This window comes from Perna viridis, chromosome 13, assembly GCF_037379345.1.
Source record: "Perna viridis isolate PV_CMFRI_1.1 ecotype Kerala chromosome 13, ASM3737934v1, whole genome shotgun sequence".
Lineage (NCBI taxonomy): Eukaryota > Metazoa > Mollusca > Bivalvia > Mytilida > Mytilidae > Perna > Perna viridis.
This window is the reverse complement of record NC_142457.1, coordinates 11221734-11243665: the sequence shown is the minus strand read 5'-3', so window position 1 is coordinate 11243665 and position 21932 is coordinate 11221734. Positions and strand designations below refer to the sequence as shown.

Genomic DNA, 21932 nt, shown 5'->3' with positions numbered 1-21932 from the left:
AGTCACCTTAAAATTGGCACCTGATAAGTCTAAAAACAGTACAAAGCATGCTCAATAAATCAACATGTACATGTATATATATATATCTCTGGTTTTTGATACCATAGATTAACAGTGACCCAGTTGTAACAAAACAAAGCATAAAATTAGAAAAAAAAATGTGCGCAAAGTTTATATTGTATTCACTATTTCATTTTATGTAACATAAGCAGGAATATTTGTTGTTTATCCTTCATACATTTTAGCTATTTCTTTTGTTGCTTGCAATATATATATATACATTCAGGGCTTTCAATATCTTTTCAGTGAACAGGCTTATTAGAGAAAATGGACCATCTACACCTTCAAAATGTATCAAAGGGGGAATGGGGCCCATTGCGATTTTGAAGCGTCCATTTCCACTTTTTGAACTGTCTACATTTTGACATTTAGCCGGTTCTTAATGAAAACTCTTGATACATTACTCTCTACGAGGTGTAATATAGCTGAAGATTTTCACTTCTGCAATACCGAGTTAATACATGTAAAACCCTCCCCTTTTTGAGTGAATTCTCAAACCACACTGCCAACCACACTGACTAATTACTATAAATTTTCAAGTAAAGTTAACAAAGTTCATGCTTAACTCATGGAAGCAGTGCAATATTCTTTATGAAACTGATCTGACTACATTAACATAGCTGGTCAGTACCCTCACGGCATACAATAAATCTAACCATAGAAAAAAAAAGATATAGATATGGCACAGGCTGTGAATCGATCTGTTCATTTAAACCTATACTGAGCAGAAAGACATTACACACTCTGGAAGAATGTAAACAAAACATAACCTAAACAAACACAATAAAGTAGCCATGTCTGAAGCAAGTCTTTAATCTTGTTAAATACATGTCAAATCCATACCACCTGGACAGTATTGATGGTTTTTTTTTTGGTTTTTTTTTTCAGGTAAGGGACCTCTAGAGGTTTCATTGTCCAATAGTTTTTAACCTTACAAAAAATACATGTACTTATAAAAATGTACAGATTCTGTGAAATAATTTCAAAGTAATGACAAAACTCAGTTGTATGCTATGGAGAACATCTTCAAAATTATAAGCATGACTATTACTTTGATCACTTAGAAGGCCACAGTAAGTTAGGACTTGTGGGTGTATATCTGTTTTGGTAACTATCTTCTATGAAAAATATTAAATAAATGATTTTTACATCAAAATTTGCTTTTATGTAAAAATATCCTGCATAAGACATTATCAATGGGGGCAAATCTCCTACATTAGGTGTCAGTGTTTGTAAGAATCAGGCAAAATGGGAAAAATCAGAAACATGCATGTTAAAACCACTCCGATCTGACAATGACAATGAAATATCACTCAAGGATACTTTCTCAATTTGAAAAGACCATTTTTGATCTCTGCATCACTGGCTTTGTGCAGAAATTTTCAATAGAATCTTAGAAAAATGAGGTTTTTGACAGAGTTAACTGCCTTTGAAATATTCATTTCCTTGATTCTGACGGTGCAAATAGTTAAATTACACTATTAACATGATAGGTTTTTTCATACCATGTTTCATCGACTGCCTGATTCTTACAGAAACTGACATTTCACTGTTTCAAAGGTGAACAGCTCATGTATCATCTAAACAAAATGGACCAATCAGGACAAAGTATAAAAGTACAATGAAGATCACTACCATAACTTTGGGCACTGAAAGGAAACTTTAGGGATTGAATTTTTTAATTAAGAGATGCAAAAGTTCAATACATGTAACTTAAATTACAAATTTAAAAAAAATGTACTCAGAATATGCAAAACTCTTCAGACTGTTAGCCATTTTCAGTATGAATAAACTTTGATTCTAAAATGATGCATGACGATATTTCTAGGGATCACTTTAGGAGGGGGCAAGAACCATTGGCCCTAAAATTATAAAAATGACCCCAAAACATATGGAGGCATGGGTCAATAGTCCAATTTTTTGTGTGTAACAATAATGCATTATTCTAATCATCGGCCGACTGTAATACTTGAAATCACCCATTTCATGTCACAAGTATAAGTCATTGACCCAGAAAATTCCAGAGTTACAGTATATCTCTGCATTACAATCAAATGTTTTGATTGGTTCTGAAAGTACATGTAACAAGTGCTTCCATAAAGAATGAACCAGTGATACCATATACTGTCCAGCATGTCCACTAGGAATAATAATTACATCCAACCAAATGTACAGAAAAAAATGAATTTCTCTCAGAGATAATTCTACTTGATCACTACAACCATTTCTCTTTTGGAAGTGGGGCCCCTAGAGAGAAAATTTGAAGCTTATTCCCTTGTGGTATCCTTGGAACTTAAGTTACATGTAAAGGTGCAAATCAAGGTTATGTTAATCAAGTAAGGACCAAAATCCACATAACTTTAAGTCGGTCAAATAAAGGTAATAAAATTGCGGTTTATTACAACATGGTTAGTAAAGCCTGACCTGACAAGACTACAGAACTGTACTATCATGATCAAAATTGTACTTCAGTGACAGTGTCAACCTGACACAACAGAAATTGAAGAACAATAGTACAAAATGTATAGATAAACCTGTCTTAGCAACCACCTGTTTTCAGCAATAACTATTCTTAGCAACCACCTGTAAAATCATTTTATTAAAGTTGTTTTATATAGACAGTTATGGGAGGACTTCTGGACTTTAATACAATGCTCAGCTAAAACAAGATAGTTCTGCAGCAATAAAATGTGCTAGGGTAGGTAGGGTAACCTTAAACAAACAAGTTTTTTTCTATGGCCTAACATGTCTACAAAGATCACCTGTCGTATGTGACTATGATTTTACTCTCCTTTTATATGTCACTTAAGGAGGTAGACCTAGGGTAAGGGACACAACTCATACAAATCATTGGAACATTTGTATTCAGCATTTTACAAGAATTATGTCTCTTACCCTAGATCTACCTCCTCAAGACAGGTTTGACTGTATACAGGGATATCAGTAATATTTTATGAAGCAAGAAAAAGGGAGAAGTTGCAGGTAAAGTGATGAAAATTTTGCAAGAGTTGTTTATTGTTTAAATAGAGTAGCAGTCAAAATATGAGCAAGTAGCTGTCAAATTTGCCCACTGAGGCTTCTACTGACATCCCCAGTATATATAATATACAATATACTTTAAGTATCTGCTATAACTTTATAATCTGCTTATGAAGTACAGATCTATCAAAATATTTGTAGTTTTTAGCGACATCTAATCAATACTTTATATAAAATATATTAACTTCATGCAATACAAGGGTTTAAATATACTTTCAAGAGTGAAAGATTCTGGACTTTATTGTATTTTATATAAAAAGTCCTTCAGATAAAGTGAAAAGTCCTCATAAGAGTAAATGTGAAGAACAACAGTATGGCAGGTCACAAACACAGATAAATAAATATTCAATTGTCCTTAATCAGATATTAAGGGCCCTGGACCTTAGACCAGCACTTACCAGAACCGCTCTGATACTGTGCTTATGTACTTGATACAATCTCAAAACCAATATACTCAACTATATCATGAATCAATGACTGATTACAGACTACCTGTAAATCAGAGTTCACCACCTGAATAAAACTAATAACCCATCCACTTATTATAAAAAAAATGTAGAGCTACTACGTTTACATGTACAACTTTAATCCAAAAGAAACAAATTATACATTATTTATAATGCTTTAACAAAACCAGGCAAGTGTAAAACTATAAATTAGAGTTTACCACTTCAATATACCTAACAACCCATCCCCCTTAAAAAAAATATATACTAGAGCTAACTATGCTTACATGTTAATTACATGTACAAGTTTAATCCAAAAGAAACATTCTACATCTATTCAGATTCTATCAACAAAATAATGCAAGTACAAAACTTTAAATTAGAGTTCACCACTTCAAAATAACTAACAACCCCTCCACCTTTATACAAAAAAATCTAGAGCTACTATGCTTACATCTTAGTTACATGTACAAATTTAATCCAAAAGAAAAAAATCATCCATCTGTTCAGATGCTATCAACAAAATAAAACTATAAACTAGGGTACATACGTCACTTCAATACGATGGATTGTAATCCATATACAGTTGTTATATTTACTTCATGAAGAACAAAACATTTAAAATCTTTTATGGATCATTGGTAAACGTGAGCTTAAAATTGAGGGCCCCTATGAAAATGTCAATGACCATGGAGTTAAATTTCAAAGGGATTATATTTACTTTTAATGGACAACTTGAAGCTGCAAGAAACTGGTACTATTTTAAGATTCCAAATACAACTTCTTAAGTTACTTTCCTGCGGTTGCAAATATATATAGTCAAACCAGTGATTAGTGACTTTAGGTACCAGTATCGTATTGCATATCCCTGAGCAGGTGTACGTCAAAACATGGATGCTATAAAAATATAGTGCATTTTCTTTTTGCCTCTCTACAAACTAATATTTTGTCAAAAGATATGAACAATGACTTATAAAATAGAGCAAACAACACACTGTAAGATGAAGAACTTTTTTAAAAGAAAATCTAACATAATATCATAAAAATGTTCCACTGAAAAGGTTGGTTTGGTGAGTGCAAAACGAAAGTGAAAGTAGGGAAAATGGCCATTTATAGTTCGAGACTACTTTTCTGTCCGATCTTCGTGGACTCACCCTATTTTCTTTGCGGGAAATCATTTTTTCACATGTCCTTAGAAATGCTACATAAGTGAAAGTTTTATTGAATCAATTTACATATTTTTTTTAAAAATCCTAAAAATATGCACTTCACTATAGAAGTCTATGGGAAAATTAATACGATACTGAGACCTAGTAAGCCAGTTTTTCAAGTAAAGTTGGATATTCAGCAAGGGGTCTTTACCAGCTGAAAAAGTAGTACCCCAATGCAGGTAACACTTTTAAGATGAATTAGCCAACTTTTGAACCTGATTTTTTATGGTAGCTCTGGTTTTTTGCATTTATGGTTAATCTTTACCAAATTTGGAAATGCATTTTGTTTTCATGAATTTGTATAATATCAGTTCAATAAAATTATTATCTTGACTGTTTATGATGAGCATATCTATATTCATGTAACCTAAAGCAAGTAATACTCCTGCATAAAGGATAGTTTTCAAGTTACAACACATTTTAAGTATGTGGTTAGGACTTGAAAATAGTCATTTTCCATACATTGCCTCTTATATATGAAAAAATGAATATTTTTTTTATTTTTTGTTTTTCTTTCAAATAAATAGCTAAAATGAGTTGCCATATAACTGTGTGGTTGATTTAAACACAGAAATGTCACAAAAGTCAACAGCCAATTTTTTAGTGGACTTTTTTTAGTGGTTCAAATGGACAGATTCTAATGCGGCAAGAAAAATAAAGGTGTTTTTTCATATAAAAACTGAATTTTTTCAAAAAGTATCTAAAGCAAACAGTTGTTATTATAATATTTATACCAATAAACTATTTTTCTTGTATCATAGCTATCTGTTTTAAAGAAAAAGTCCTTTTCCTGTCATATTGAGGTCCTTTTGTATCTGCCTGGGGTACCAAAATGGCTTAAAATCTGTATTTTCTGCATATGAAAAGCTATATTTTTTTTAAAACTATGATATTGGTATATTTTTTTTTTATTTATTATAATTGAAATGACCATATCTATAGTTTAAAACAGTTGGTTGTACCAGTCATTATACTTTACTTTAAACAAGAGGCTCCCTTGAGTTAAAGACAAAGAAGGAGGTTCGAATATTAATATTTCCATATATGGAAGTCACAAGTGGGGATTAAATAATGATTTGGAACTCATAGTACAGCTCATGTATCTACCATGTCAGAATAAACCACAAATTTGCTTAGCTTGACTAATGCAGCAGCTTTTTATCAAAAGTAATATTTTCTGGCTAACACTGAGATATTAGTCTCATGCCTGGAATAGGGTACCTATATAAAAATTTTAATAGAAAACTCATGTTTATAGCAGGGCAATGATGTTCTGAATTTTCAGTATGAAAATGAATACTCTAGCAGAAAAACAACAACTTTTATGATTATATTGAAATGTTTATTAGTAATAGGTACCAGTATCGTATTGCATATCCCTGAGCAGGTGTACGTCAAAACATGGATGCTATAAAAATATAGTGCATTTTCTTTTTGCCTCTCTACAAACTAATATTTTGTCAAAAGATATGAACAATGACTTATAAAATAGAGCAAACAACACACTGTAAGATGAAGAACTTTTTTAAAAGAAAATCTAACATAATATCATAAAAATGTTCCACTGAAAAGGTTGGTTTGGTGAGTGCAAAACGAAAGTGAAAGTAAGGAAAATGGCTATTTATAGTTCGAGACTACTTTTCTGTCCGATCTTCGTGGATTCACCCTATTTTCTTTGCGGGAAATTATTTTTTCACATGTCCTTAGAAATGCTACATAAGTGAAAGTTTTATTGAATCAATTTACATATTTTTTTAAAAATCCTAAAAATATGCACTTCACTGTAGAAGTCTATGGGAAAATTAATACGATACTGAGACCTTTAGTCCCTGAGCGGAGAAAAAACATGGACAGATAAGAAAGATGGTGTTCATACACAGGTTAATTACACATAGAAAAGACTAATTTTGGAAGACAATATTGTGAAAGTACTTTTATTCGTGGGTACCAATATTCATGGATTAGGGGAAAATGATCAGTTTGTGGAGTCTTCAATTTGTTGATTTGATAACTCTATCATACAAACTAATGGAATATTTCCTTTGCGTTGGTAACCAAATTTCATGGTTTACCAAACCCACAAAATCCACATTGGTACCCCATGAAGACGGATGATAAGAAAAAGCATCTTTGTATTATTATTTGGCATTTTAGAGTTCACAAGTAACTGTCATATCTATAAGTATAAAGTATGTCCTGTAGCAAAAAGGGGAAAATGAATTATTTTACCTGTGAAATAGAAAAATACTATATTATCATAGCAAATAAGCTATCCAGCTGCACCTCTGGCTGTTACTGACAAGAGGATATGACAACCTTAAAATGACCTCTGTTGTACATTGCAGTACATGTACTGCAGATAAATATACAATACATGTATATAGCCTAAAAATATCAAATTAATTTGATGAGCTTTATGAACAGTAAAATCCCAAGTATTCCCAAATAGATATAATGATATCTTTGGCAATGTTCATTTGTTGTTTTTATCTTGCAACCACATTTTCTAATAAAAATATGCAAAATTTGCCCAAAATAGTTGTTTTTGGGCAATCTCCTAAGTACAGAGGTTGGCACATGCACCTTTGAACTTGTTACCTGTTTCCTGTTTTTGACATTGCTCATAACTTAAAAGATAACCAGGAGACGTTGTCATGCAGTGGAGGAATTTAAAACTTTGCCTTATTCCACTCCCTTTATTTGTATAGAAGAAAGCCTAGCATAAAAATGTAATTTCCATGAAAAAATTTAGGAAGAGGGGCAAATTCTTAGAGAAAGGGACTTGAGCACATTTTAACATGATAGAAAGGGCATACTAAATGTATATCAAGTGATATGAATATGCTGTTGTATGTTAGAATCGTTGTTTCTAAGCACAATTCAACGAGTTCAATGTAGATAAAATTGTTTACATGGATTTTAAGATAAAGCAGGTATCATTTTATCATGCAGTATATATTTTTTCATCTTCTTCTAAAAGACTCTTATAGCAATGAGTCAAGAGTTAAAGGTCCTGGCGTCAATTTCACAAAAAGTCGCATGTGTAAAGTTGATCGTATGTAATAACATTACAACCTAAAATAGCTTTGTGACGTCATAATTTACGATTAAATTCACACTTTTGACTTTTTGTGAAATCGATGCCTGGACTTGTGGAAGCTACAAATCAAAAATTGACTTCAGGAAAGCATAAGTTCCTAATAAATGTCAATTCAAATGGTTGAATGTCCATAGCTCACGTAAATGAAATTTCAAACATCCTCAGTCAGAAATTGAGAGTCTCAGACCTCAGACCACTAAAAATATGAACCTATGTTTCAGGCCTGCTGGAAAACTATGGGATTCAGTGAAACATGTCCTGATTAACCTCCTTTGAACTTTAAAATAGATTTAGTTAAGACAGGTGCTCAGTTTACCCAGGATGGGTGTAAAATTAATTAAAATGATACAATGGGAATAAAAAAAGATGCTGGTTTTGACAAGTTGCACTGTACTACATGATGAAACCTTCAACAAACCTTGAACATGTCACAATAAACCATACTTAATGATACATGTAAATATTTTCAACCCATATTGTAAGGTAAAGGAAGACTTTTTGCATTAAATGAACCCCCCATACTTTTTAATACTTCCTCACATACATGTACATGTATAGTAAAAAAAAAAAACAATATTACATGTATGTGAGCTTCTAAGAGCAAAATTATAGTCACATAAGACAAGTGGTCTCTATATACAGGTTAATATTACATAGAATGCACCATATACAGATATTTTAATCACAGTCTATTTAGAAAGGTTACTGTTGAATACTGGAGTTCATTACGACAGGTAAGTGCTGAATACAGGTCCTCTCTGAAGCAAGTTAGATTGTACATATATAGAAGTTTCTCCACAGTCTGAGAGTATATAGTATCCCCTTTGTGTACCTGTAAAAACTGAAAATGTCTCCTAAAATGTTTAAGCACAATACAACTTACCTTGTTATATTAAATGTTAGGAGAGCCATGGTTTACGTTATTTCCCTATTTTTAAATGTAAACGTGACAAAACAGTTTTATCAATAGATAAAATGTAATACAATCCATTACAAACTTTACACAAAGAAAACTAAAGACAGTTTTTTTTTTCATTCTTTAATGACGAAAGAGTATTGAACAATGGGTGATGTGAGTGTACTGTCTGCTTATCTGTCTGTCTGTCTGTCTGACCATTGTTTCTCCTTCAACATTTAAATGTTTTAGGACACTAAGACTTACATTTATATAAGGCAAAACATATGGGGATTACTGTAAACAATTTTTGTTTTGAAAATTCAATTTTATTGTAAACATGTATAAATGTATATGTATCAATGCATTATAGGAAACTGTTTTAACACAGACTGTGTCCTCTGTAAAAATGATTTCAATCAATGTTCCCAAAGATTGACATTTTTAAACTTCTGGACTACTATGATTCCAAACAGCAGTATTTCCTTCATAAAAGTGACAGTCATAGAAAAGTCATGTAAAGCCCCTTACCAGGTTGCACAGTGATATATTAGAATGTATAGAATGGTACAGAAGTCCTGCCCATGCATACATATATATGTACATGTATCATTTGTATTTGTAGCACATGATACAATGTCCATGAGGTCTACTATGGAAACACTAATGTTTCGTGGGGTACAAATGATGAAAGAGAGATAACTCTTTCATTAGAGCAAAATTTGATTGCTTTGTTAAGGAACCTAAAAGTCACTTTCTGAACCACAGATTGTCGATTTAACACAATTTTTATCTTATTTGACATACATGAACACATGATACTGGTACATTACATTGCAACAAAAAATTCAATGGGATAAAATGTACCATATACCAACCTAATATCACAGGACCTGCCTGATTTTTACAAGGAAACATGGAAAACCTCTAAAGAATATAAACTTGCCTGTGTAAAGGTACATGTAATCCATTGAGGTATCAAATCTAAAATATCTATGTACTGGCAAGGAGTTGATTTGTTGACAAAACAATTTTTCACAAATGGAGTGGTAAAATTTTTAGAAATCTTAAAACATTGTAAACACAATAACATGTAAATGTTCAAACATTAATGACACTTGACCCAGGTTTTAGATAAATGATGCATTTTACATGTACAAACATCGTTACATGTATTCAACATATTTCTGCCTTTAACACAATTCATGCAAAGAGCTGATTAAAGAAAAATATTGTTTCTGCTTCCATCCGTGTGTAAGCCAGCAACTTTGAAGTACTGAAAAGTGTTTTGCCAAGGCATAAAAGCAGATAATTATTATATTTTAATGGGAAAACGTGAAGATGAGTATTTCAGCTTTCTTAAAAGAGAATAATTTGTGATATATCAAGCCTTTAATTACGTCTTTTGAGATGAAAACATGAGATTTCTGATTACTGCTGAAGTGGTTGCAGTCAACCAATCTCTTTTTTGGTAAGGTCACTGTCAGTACTCAATTACTGACACCTAAAATAAAATATTGTTTGTATCTTAATACCAATCAACTTGGCACATTGGTCACTTTAAAGAGAGCATGCATGAAATCCCCATAAGCATTGAAAATGACCCATAAAAGTTGTATCAAATGAGTCAAGTTCACAAATCTCAATTTGTAGATTCAAAACAGTTTATAGGCCTTCTGGAAATTTCATTTGATTACCTCTTTGACCCACTGCAGATAAACATATATATATACCAGTAACTTTCAGGTCAATACAACGATAACTCAAACTTAAACTTGATTATTTCAAGATGGCAGCCCAGATAACATTTCTGTTGAATACTTGCTGTATATTCAACTAAATTTGACCCAAACATTTGGTAGCCCATCTGAAAGTAAAGAACCCATAGGTGACTGGGCTACTGCCAATTTCTATCCTGCAATTGATAATAAACAAATTTTTTAAGTAGCTGTCATTGTAAGAATCATGCAAAATCCGAAAAATGTGATACACCCCAAAAAAGGCTACATATTTTTATTTTTGTAATTAAGTTGTTTTATGGGTCTATACTATGAAATGTGTAATTATTCATTCAAATCTGCCTGCTTTTAGGAGATAACTGATATTGAAAATACAGTAGATTCTATTGTATTTGAGTGCCATTTACAGAGTTATCTCCCTTAATTTTGAAATCTACAGAGCATTCTATATAATCTTTATCTCCTAAGAACACGGATTATATGAAAAACCACGTTTATTTCTGTTTACTATGACATTTCAAACAAAATATCAAAAATAAAAATATGTAGGCTTTTTAACCATGAATCACATTTTGCATGATCCTTAGCTGGAGTGCTATTAAAAACTTGAATTATATAATAGGTTTTTTGAATAAAGGTTATCCAACTTCAGAGAACCAAGATTTACTTCAAATAAGGTACATGATGTACATGTAGATGGCCATACATGTAAATGATCAATTTCCAACAGTATCCCAACAGTGTTGAAATATTCATTGTACATGTATATGTATTACTCCAAATATTCCCTTGGTCTTTATATAGGTATGTTTTATAAGGTACTTTTAAATACATCACTCCACAGTAAATATCTAGACCCTCAACTAGCAAATCATCTATCTACATTACTACGTGCCAAAAACATTGTTTCATATCCCTTCATTAATTTAAATACAACACATCAAAAGATCTTAAACCATGTCAATTTGTAGGTAAAAATTAATAATCAAAATTGACGTTATGGCACCGTGACCTAGATTTAAACTCCTCTGCACCACTCTGGTATTCCTGTACTTATATAAGTATAATTAAATACTGACTATGTTCAACATTTAAATAGTATTTACTGCAATAATCCAGCTTAGTGTGACAGAAACTTGACAAAGTTATAAGATACAACTATAAACAACAATGCTCGCCTTTAGCCACTAGCCTGAAGCCTGGGCCTACATGTAGTAAAAATTGATTTGGGCAAGTGAAATGATGTGTGCCGGTACTTTTCTTGTTTTGGACTAGTTGAATCCTATAGTTATTGAGAATTTTGAAGGAAAGGACTGAAACTACCAACTCGACAGTGATATCTGAGTCAGGTCACACTTAAAATAATGTTTATTTCCCCTTGTAACCTGATTCTAGCTCCTGGCTTTGGGTAGATAGGTAGAAATATTGTTTATTCCCAAATGTCATACAATGCATTTATTCTGTAAAAACCAAGATCGAAGAAGTAAAAAGTGTTGCTTTGATTTTTTTCAAAATCTTGTTAGAGAACTGCAATAAAATTATATGGTTAGGGCTAAATTTTATGGGTAAGTTAAGGATAAGGGGAAACAAACCTAATTTCAATTTTGGCCTCATACACTGTACAAGTATTTCTAAACTTCTGGTGTGTGTATATATATGTACTAATGTAACTCACTACTTCACGGTACTTACTTCAATGCAGATGGCGTTAATACTACAATTTTTCATTTCAGATATATGCCAACAGTCTTCACTGTATTTTTTTTTATTCACAGGCCAAATCCCTATTTTGGAGAATTTAAAATACTGGCCTGTAAGTTTTTTTACTGGCCCACAAGCATTTTTACCAGGTTTGGGCTTTGGACTACCGGTTTATTGGATATAAAAGAGGTATTGAATGATATAAAAGGAATTACATTAATATTTTTGTGTAGGATCAAAAACAAAAAAACTGAAATACAAGTACATGTAAAGCATTCAGGAAGATTTGTTCTTAATTTTTTGTCCTTATCAAAAATAATAATCAGGAAAAAATATTGGTTTTCAGTAGCAGGAAGTAAAACACAGACTTTAAATTGATGACTGGTTATATAGATTGGTTATGGTTTAATGTTTTATGGGAGATATTCATGCTTTTCAAGAGAAGAGAATAATGTACCAACTGAACAGACCCTGGTCCCTCCTCTATACTAGTCAAACACCCTGAATCAGAATTTTTGTCCTTGATGTTTAATAAATAATTTTTGAAAATTTCATTAAATACTATAAATGGATTAATTTTTATGGTTGTCAATTTTTCTGATTCCATCAAGTAAGCATATCTGTGGGAATTAATTTCTACAGTTTCAAAAAAGGATAAGCATAACACAGTGTTAAAATAATTTTTGCAGTTTTCTGTCCACCAGAGAAACAGTGAACATTAGTACATCTAAAAGAATAAAATATTTACAGTACATTAAGTGGCATTAAATAGGAGTAGGGAATAAGAGAAGGGCATCCCTCTATGCAACAAAAATGCAGATGGGAGGACAGACGTTCCTATCACTACATTCATTTTTACATGTACCTCCCACAAATTGTGGGGGTATAATCAATACCTGATGTGGGAAAATGTCATTATACCACCATAGAACATCACGATTCAGACCTAAATGTAAATATATTTGTATACCCCGTAAGGTCCTTAAACACATGTACTTCTTCAAAAATTAAATATACTCATCTGAATCATAAAGATCTGATAAACAATAAACTTTTCCCATCAGGTCTAATGATAGACCTATTTTCCTTCTTTAAGCTGTCCATTTCCAAAATGGATAAGGCAAAGTCCTCAAAAAAACTATTAAGGGCCCTGTGCCCTGGAGTATCTAGGAACACTATGTAGAAATTTCAAAAAGATCTGGTAAGTTTTACTCAAGTTATCATAAATAAACTGCCCTCAACTGATGCAAGCATACTACAATAGCAGTGTTTTACTGCATATTAGGCAATTGCAATACAGCCTGTTTAAAAAATGTATTACAAAATACATGTGTCTCAGACTATGACAAGAGATGGAACAGCATGTACCCATAATGTACATGTAACAATTCTGCACAACAGATTTAACACATTAGCAACCTATTGTCAAAGTTGTACTAAATGCTTTACATGTACATGCCATAGTCAGACAAATTGTAGAAAGTGAAAAATACCTCAACCTCCTTCTCATTATTCTTTCTATTTGTGACATCACAATCAAACAAATTGTAGCAAGTGGAAGATTATTTTAATTCTCTTTTCAATGTCCTTTTATTACATATAGTGACATCAGTCATACAAATTGTATCAAGTGAAAAATTATCTGAATCCTCTTTTGAATATCCATTTCACTGAAGAAATCACAGATGGACTTATTAAATGTCAGTATGACATACATGTACCAATGTACATGTAAACATACATGTAGATAGAAATAAGAAAATTTGCCTAACTTGTCAAGTAAAGAAATTTAACAATAATTGAACTGGCCCAGAATGCTAAAAAGAAAAAGTCAAAAATTATGTTGCCTTTTGGTCCAGCTCTGTGTGACTTTTACTTGCTTGTCATGAAACATGCTTGCTGCGGAAAGTAGCAGGGAAAGTGCTTATTTCGACCCCTGCAATAAAGTTGTCCATGACATTCATATTGGTTTGATCAATAAAATGACTTTTAACTGTAAATGACTGTAAAATTATCAAATAATAAATGTTTATCTGGCTTATATAATCCTATTCATTAATCCCTCCTACATGTACATGTACTCATAACAGCAGCTGGATGACATGAAAAGTAAAGTTTCTCACATTATATATCAATTTTATGCACATCTTGTTTGTCAAATATTCGCTTAAATTAACTTCACCTTCTGTGGCATTCTCCAGTGTGAAATCTCTTTTTAAATAAACATATTCACAAGTATTGTATAAAGTACATATTTTGATTAAATAACATTTTACAAATCATGTTGTTTGTCATGCATTGAGAAAACAGCTTTTTCCATAATCATAAATATAATACCTGTTTAAATGGCTGCTTTAGATTTAAGTTTTTACAAATACCATTGGGACATGCTGAGCTTAGATCAAAGATGTTAAAATTAAAGGTAGGATGAACCATAGTGAAGTCACAAATTATCATAGTTATTAGCATTCTGTACAGACTTAAAATATTAAACATTAAAAGTTTAAGGAGGATCAGTTAAATGGTTTATTAAACTTCAAATCAGGTATTTAGTTCAGAAAATAAAAATTTGCGAAATTTCAAAGCAGAAAAGGTAAAAACATAGATATTAACATTAACAAGTAACATGAAAAAATTAAATATTAAAATTTCAAAGGAAACCAGAAAGGTTAATGACAAATTTTTAAATAAGTATTTTGAATAGAGTTAAAGTATTAAAATTTTATCACCTTCATTTCTAATTCTTGAGAAGAAAACTCATCTAATCAGACACATAAAGTCATCCTAACAAATGCTGAGTTATGATAATTTAGAGTTTGTTATTCTCAGCATTAACTTGCAGTGGATACAAAAATGTAATAAACTTTTATTTGTTCATTGCATACAAAATTTAAATTAGCACTTTTCTCAAGCAGTCAGTGCCTCATCGAGCAGTGCTCGGCAGTAATGATTTTTTTGGCTATTGACCTAAATGTAAATTGTACAAGTTAAAAATAAAGTCATGAAATTTTCAGAACAACCAAAGCATTTGGTTAACCTTTTAAATATGGCCAATCAAGTTTTCTTTATTAAATAAAAATATCTTTAAAAAAAGGTTACTACATGTAAAATCCCACCAACCACAATTTTAATTTCTCCACTCCTAACAACAGGATCATAATTTTCCTCCACTGTGTCTCTACTACATTAAAAACTTAGATAAAATTACCCCATTCCAATACTTTTCTTTTAATGTGTCTATGTAACTCAAATGATTTTCAAACTTCATGAATCATTTAACGAATTTTGTCATGTAAACATAAGAATTAAACTACAAGTATATTTTGAAATGGTGACTCCACTGTGTTGGGTGGAGACACTGTGACTCCACTCAATCAGTGTCCACTGTGAAGAGTGAAGAAATTAAAATTAGTGTTGAAAGTAGTGTACTTTGTATTGTGGAATAGAAACTTTGACACAATTCATGCAAGGTTCAAGGTACAATGTATGTTTACATGAAATCAGGGGATATCAAGCATTACATGTACTACATTTTTCTATTTCAATTTTTCTAATCTCCATGCAGAAATCTAACATTTTTGTAAGTTTCTAACACCACTGTACACTAATTAAAAGATACCGTAAAAATAAAACTACTGTATAAAGTCTAACTGAATGGCTGTTGAATTAATATCTAAATAAAAATTTTATCATTGAACATTTAAGTTATATGTTACAATGATGTATATGCACAAACATGTTCATAAAATGTATTGTGCCAAGAACTTGGAACCACACCAGGTCAAAATTTACTAGTACATGTATACAAGTAAATGCATACATCCAAAAAATGTATGTACATGTAAAATGAATAGTGTATGCAAGGCCCTCCTTTTCAGTGCTTTAAGTCCCAAAACTCAGTAGATGAGGAAAAAAATCAGTAACAATGGGGACTTCCCTCACAGTTAATGCACATGCAAGAAAAAAATCAAATTCTACCCATGCTTTGCTGAGTTTAGTTATAACATTGCAAGCTACGTTGTACAATGTATGTTGAAAGATGGACAGATAGTAGAATTCCATAATGTATGGTCACTGAATGAATACTGGGGAATTCATGTCCAAATATACATGTACATGTAAATGTGATTTGTGTTATACAAGGCCCTAATTCAACATTACAAGATTAAGTTTTTAAGCTGTAATATTACTGTGGCATATATTTTGTAGCACTATAACAAATTTGAGTTTAAATAGCAACTTACATGATAAACTTGTGATACAATAGACATGGATAAGGTAAATGTGAGAAAAAAAAAAAACAAAAAGTGTGTGAAACAACATTTACCTTAGAACAGAAATACAATATTGATTTGTTTTAAATCATACATGTAAATGACATGTACCTTTTCTTTTGTACATGTACAAAATGTACAACACTACATGATCATTGACATTGTGTCATGTCAGAAATCTTACTACATTTTAGGACAAAAGTTCCTGTTTTTCTTGAACAAAATCAGCTACTCCCATCTGAGCTACTGTAACTAACCTGATTACCAAGTAATGAGGAGGAGTTCTTATTAATAGATTTCTAATGATGGGGATGCTGATAAAAACAAAACTGTTCTTTAAAATAGAAGTCAGTCTAATAAATTCGAATTATTTTTCAACTGACCCACTCTATTGAGTTTTCACCCCCACAATATCGACCTCTCAGACTCTGAACACATGAAACATGCGTGATTGTTAAACACATTCACTGACGTCAAAAAAAGACCTCATTCAATGATTTGAACTTGTTCAATAACATTGCAAATGTTTCGTTTTTTATACTGAAACTTACGATTGTTATGTGTATTTCCTGTAGTAAAATATTTTCTCTAAAAACGGAGGTAAATTTCATAAATAATTAATTAGCATACTCTGGTTAAATTCGGTTCAATAAGTAAGTTCTTTCACTAGGCGAGCGTGACATCTGAACCGCCGGAAACGGGTGCCAAATACATTAGCTCGAGTTGAATACCCACTTAATTTGTTAGATCGTATAATACAACAACGTACCTAAAATTTATTCAGTGAATGAAAATGCAATTAGAATTTCTGTTGTTTTTTTTTTTTTTTTTTTCATTAATATAAAGTCAGCCAAACTGAATTTGTGTATAAGACTAATTTTCGCTGAACTGAATTATGAAGTTAACTTAAACACGCAGGACATATAATAAATGTACATTGTAGCAGTAAAACTATTCGGAGTGACATACATGTATACAAGTGGGAACTCACTCTGAACCTGCAGTCCTTCTCCATAATTTTCTTTGGATGTTGATATTTATACGACTTATCAGAAAGGAAAAAGGTTGCAGGGTCAGAGGAAATTCGATAAGGTATGATACAGAACTTTATTTTGACAATACTATTTAATCAGTGCATACATGCACATTTAATAAATTACGATTTTATAGGCGGATACAAGGAAGACCCCAAGGGCCCCGGCCCCCTTATATACGAAAAATTTAGTATATATGAGAAATCACTAAGCAATGACAGAGCCGGACCCCTCTAAGGCCAATCAGGTGGGGCCTTCTTTTGAGAATATCTGGATCCGCCTCTGAATTTTGCATTAAATTTCGACAAGAAAAAGTAGTACAAGTAGTAAAATGCTAAGCTACCGACATCAGTGTTAATGAAACATGCACTCGATACGTATGTTAGTGGTACGAAAATGGAGATCTGGGAGCACTTCTAGAAGGGTCAGCTAGTACCGGGTTGGTAAATATTTTCGAATTGACCCAATGCACATATGTGCACAATATTGATCAAAACACGAGGACGTGATAAACTGATTCCAGACCATCGAAAAAGGATGCGTCTTTCAGTGATCAAAAGCAGAAAATTTCTTTCTTATTATGTGGGTCGAGTTTTTATTCAAAAACAGATTTATTATTACAAATCATTCTGCCAAAACGTAATTATTTCAGAATGCACCAGCTACATATGCAAGACCACTCGTAAACACGCATGGATTAATGAGTGTCCATTGGCAATGGTTATGTACTGTTATACAGTAATTACATATTATTGTGTACGTGAGGATTTTCCGGGTATGACATACCATGTCCTTGTAAGGATTATATAGATCTTAAAAGGCCCATAAGTATTCTTCCGTATCGATCATTTAATGAATGCAATATATTTATTGACAAAAATAAAAATGTAATTTTTAAAAAGATTTTTAAAATTTGTAAAAAGATGTTCCGATCCAGAAAAATTAAAAGGAAGAGGGGATTCCAGTCTATAATATGCTAATTTCTGTGCCAACAATTTGAACATAACGCAAATTGTAAACAAGACAGAACGGAGCGGGGGGGGGGGTCAGTGCAACACACGGAACTCTCCCCCTTGATCAACCACTGGAATGCGATCAAAATATGAGATTTGCAATTTATTCCTAACATTTCGACAATAGCATTTACACATCAACGGTGATATTTGAATATCTTAGTTGAATCATATATCGAAAAACTACTCGTCTTTTGGATATATTAATGTTATAGGTTCCTCGCAAGGTCTTTGACGGAGACAACAATATAAAAATAGTATACATTTACCTTTTCCTCGTCCAACAGATTCGCAGTTTTCAATGGAGTCGGGGCTTCTCATCTATGATTTAGTGTCTGTTCGTCTCGTCTTTGTCCCGGATTATGAATATCCCGTACCTGGTTCTAGTAATGGTCTGGACGGGCGTTTCTAGAAAAGGTTAGGATACTTTTCCTATCGGTGCACATGGATCATGTTCCAAATGTTTAGTGCCGTTTTAATTATAGGTTTGTTTAGGTTTAATTGTATATCTTATTTTGGTTATTTCATGTTTTGTGCATCTGTTTTCCGTTTATTTAGTCGTTTCCCTTTGATTTTGTTTTTTTTCTATTGTCCTTTATTTATCCTCCATACGTTTACTTCATACATATAAAAACTGTGCTTTGCTTCATTGCTTTTAACACAATCATACTAAGCAACAATCCGATTCTGCAATTAAAATGCTACTTCCATTCCGTCTCATATATTATTTTGTTCTTTATGTGTATTTTCACGATTTTTTGTTGTTGCTATACATGTACTTGTATCAGTACATACATGCACATTTGTATATACTATACAAGTGTTTCTAATAAGAACGCTCATTCCCATAGTTGTTTAGATTATATACAGTATAATGCAAAATATCACATGGCGAATTTAACATGATTCAAGACTGTTTGTATACATTTACATCAGGTACTTTAACGCGTATGAGAAATTAAATATACGTTTCGTGTGAATCATCTACGAATATCTTTAATGTAAAAAATACAAGAATCCAGGGTCGTTATGAAATTAGAACTGGGATGAGTTATCTTTTTTATCTGTTGATAAAACACGCTTACAAGTTTGAAAACTGATAGTTGCGTATTGTGTTGATGTGACGATGGATTAAGTTGATACTGTGTTTTTGTGTTAAATAGAGGACAGTCGAATAAGCATACGTTAAATTATCTTTAATAGAACAAAAGAATTTTCCTTGCGGAGGTGTATATTAAGCATGCTCATCAACTACTAGTATCCCACAGTTAACACGAAAGGGTATATTGCACACCACAAACGCCTATAGAGAGATTGGCTTGCAAGTTATTTTCGATTTCATGCCATCCCATGCATCTATACGGTTTCGGAGAACGAAATTCCAATCTCTTACATAAGTAGAAGTAATCGTAATTGTTGTATTGTACTATTTTCTTAAACCACAAAATTAATAGTTGCTTTGTTTAATTTGATTGTATGTACATTACTTTCATTATAATTATTTTTTATCATACTCTTCCCAAAATGACCTCTTGAGAATGTTAACTTGGTTAATGCAGGACAATGTATCGTATCACTGACATATGATTTGTATAACTAAGTTGCTGGAATGTATAAGTGCTTGTATATAATATAACATAACTTAACAAGGTTATGGAAAGCTGCAGAGCTTCGAACTACAAGTGGTGTATAGCCATCAGCGTCAGGTAAAATATTACCCCAAATACTATATATATAATTACTAGATTAGAAAAGAAAAAAATGTACGGACAGATGAACAGACAGGGGAAAAAATAAGAAGGGATCAACCAAAATGGTAATATACATGTATACATGTATTACGCTTATGCTTTACAAACCGTTGGTCTCTACAAGTTTCAGAAAGGCTAAATTTAGATATTGAGGCGACTTGGTGCCGTCAGGAAAGAACTTGAAATCAAGCCTTTGCACAGCCTTAATAGAAACAAAAAAAAGTCCATTTCATTATTTCAAAAAGAAACCATAAAAAATTAACCCCTCTTTATTCTTGATAGGAAACCCGCTTGATCCCATAATGTCTCATAAAATGTAGTTTTATAGATACCACTCTCCTTTTTACCGTGCAACACCAGAGTTTAAGGGGTGTGTATACTTGACTGTCCGTCTGTCCGTCTTGCTACTTGGAAACGCAACTACTCCTAAACTGTTCGGTATAAAAATGAACTAAGATAGTTTAAAAGGGAGACAATCAAACTTAAAAAAAAAGCTGAAGGTGTACTTTCTATACGTTCTTTGGCAACTAATATTAAGAAAATCGTTAAATGGATTATTGTAGATATTTATTTGAAGATGTAACGTCATATGTAGTTGTACACAGAATAAAATAATCATTATTGGATGCTAGCTGTGAACGAGAGATGATCCAATAAAATGTTACTAAACATATGTTGCAATAAAAGATGGTGTAATCACTCAGTCAAGCCACAGGTGCTTGCTCCCACTATCGAACCGATACCGATTGGTGGTTTATACGGTCTTGACTATCCTTGCGGTTCTCGCACGACCTCCCCTTGCGGGGATTGTGTTAGTAGATGTCTGTTAGTAGTTGGAGGTAGCGAAGCCAAGCCTTCGGGATACCTCACCGAAGATCTCAGAGTATGTCCTACTAAAGGCAATTACACTACACATGTGCACCAATTGTGCAGGACACGGCACCGAGAATTATCCCGATGGCGACATAATTTTGGTTGGTCAGAGAACTACGCGGCATTCGTCCAAAACCCAAAATTAATACAAACCTTTCCTTACCCTGTTTTAATTTTTTTTTATTAATATCAACCTAATCTAGAGTAGACATGAATCTTTTCGTAAAGCTGAAAGCATGCATCTCACGCCTCTTTCTCATAAAAATTATTGAATCTATCTATGTACATGTATAAATACTATAATACGATTACCCACAATTTAAAAATTTTTGCAAGTTTCATCCTTTTTGCAAGTGTATGATGCCTAATATTAACTAATTCTAATTCAACAAGGAATTTAAGGCTTCCCCGAATGCAGTTTGACACGACCGTAAAGGTAGACCCCTCAACAATATAGACAAGTATTCTTAACACGGTTCTTGACTTCTTCACAAATTTGATAAATATGTTCCTTCTATTGCTGTTCATCTAGGTATAAACACATGTTGATCCAATCCGACATAACCTGTTCTATCACACTTATCAGTACTTTCCCTGTAAAATAACAACTGCAATATATAGTAATACTGACTGTATTTATAACAATAGTATACATGTATGTATATTTAGATAAAATAGTTAACAGTTACTATAGATATATATGTTGAATACAAACATGTACAAGCATAGCTACATATCAATGCTACCAATATAACAGATACGAAAATCCTATTATGGAAAACAAGGAAAATATTAA

At 32.2% G+C, this 21932-nt stretch overlaps 1 protein-coding gene across 8 annotated transcripts in view; it reads right to left on the bottom strand.

The window, feature by feature from the left end:
* Positions 1–21932, bottom strand: part of LOC148599566 (electroneutral sodium bicarbonate exchanger 1-like) — a 77994-nt gene that overhangs the window by 53537 nt on the left and 2525 nt on the right. For 2 of the 8 annotated variants that reach the window (XM_088559105.1, XM_088559104.1), the window contains exon 1: positions 17017–17191. The exons of 1 other annotated variant lie outside the window; for it this stretch is intronic. The gene's annotated coding sequence lies outside the window, so the exon portion shown is untranslated. Of the gene's footprint in view, positions 1–8739; positions 8832–17016; positions 17193–18781; positions 18921–21932 lie in introns of those variants that run through there. 5 more of the 8 variants (XM_088559101.1, XM_088559097.1, XM_088559106.1 and 2 more) reach the window with 5 other exon arrangements.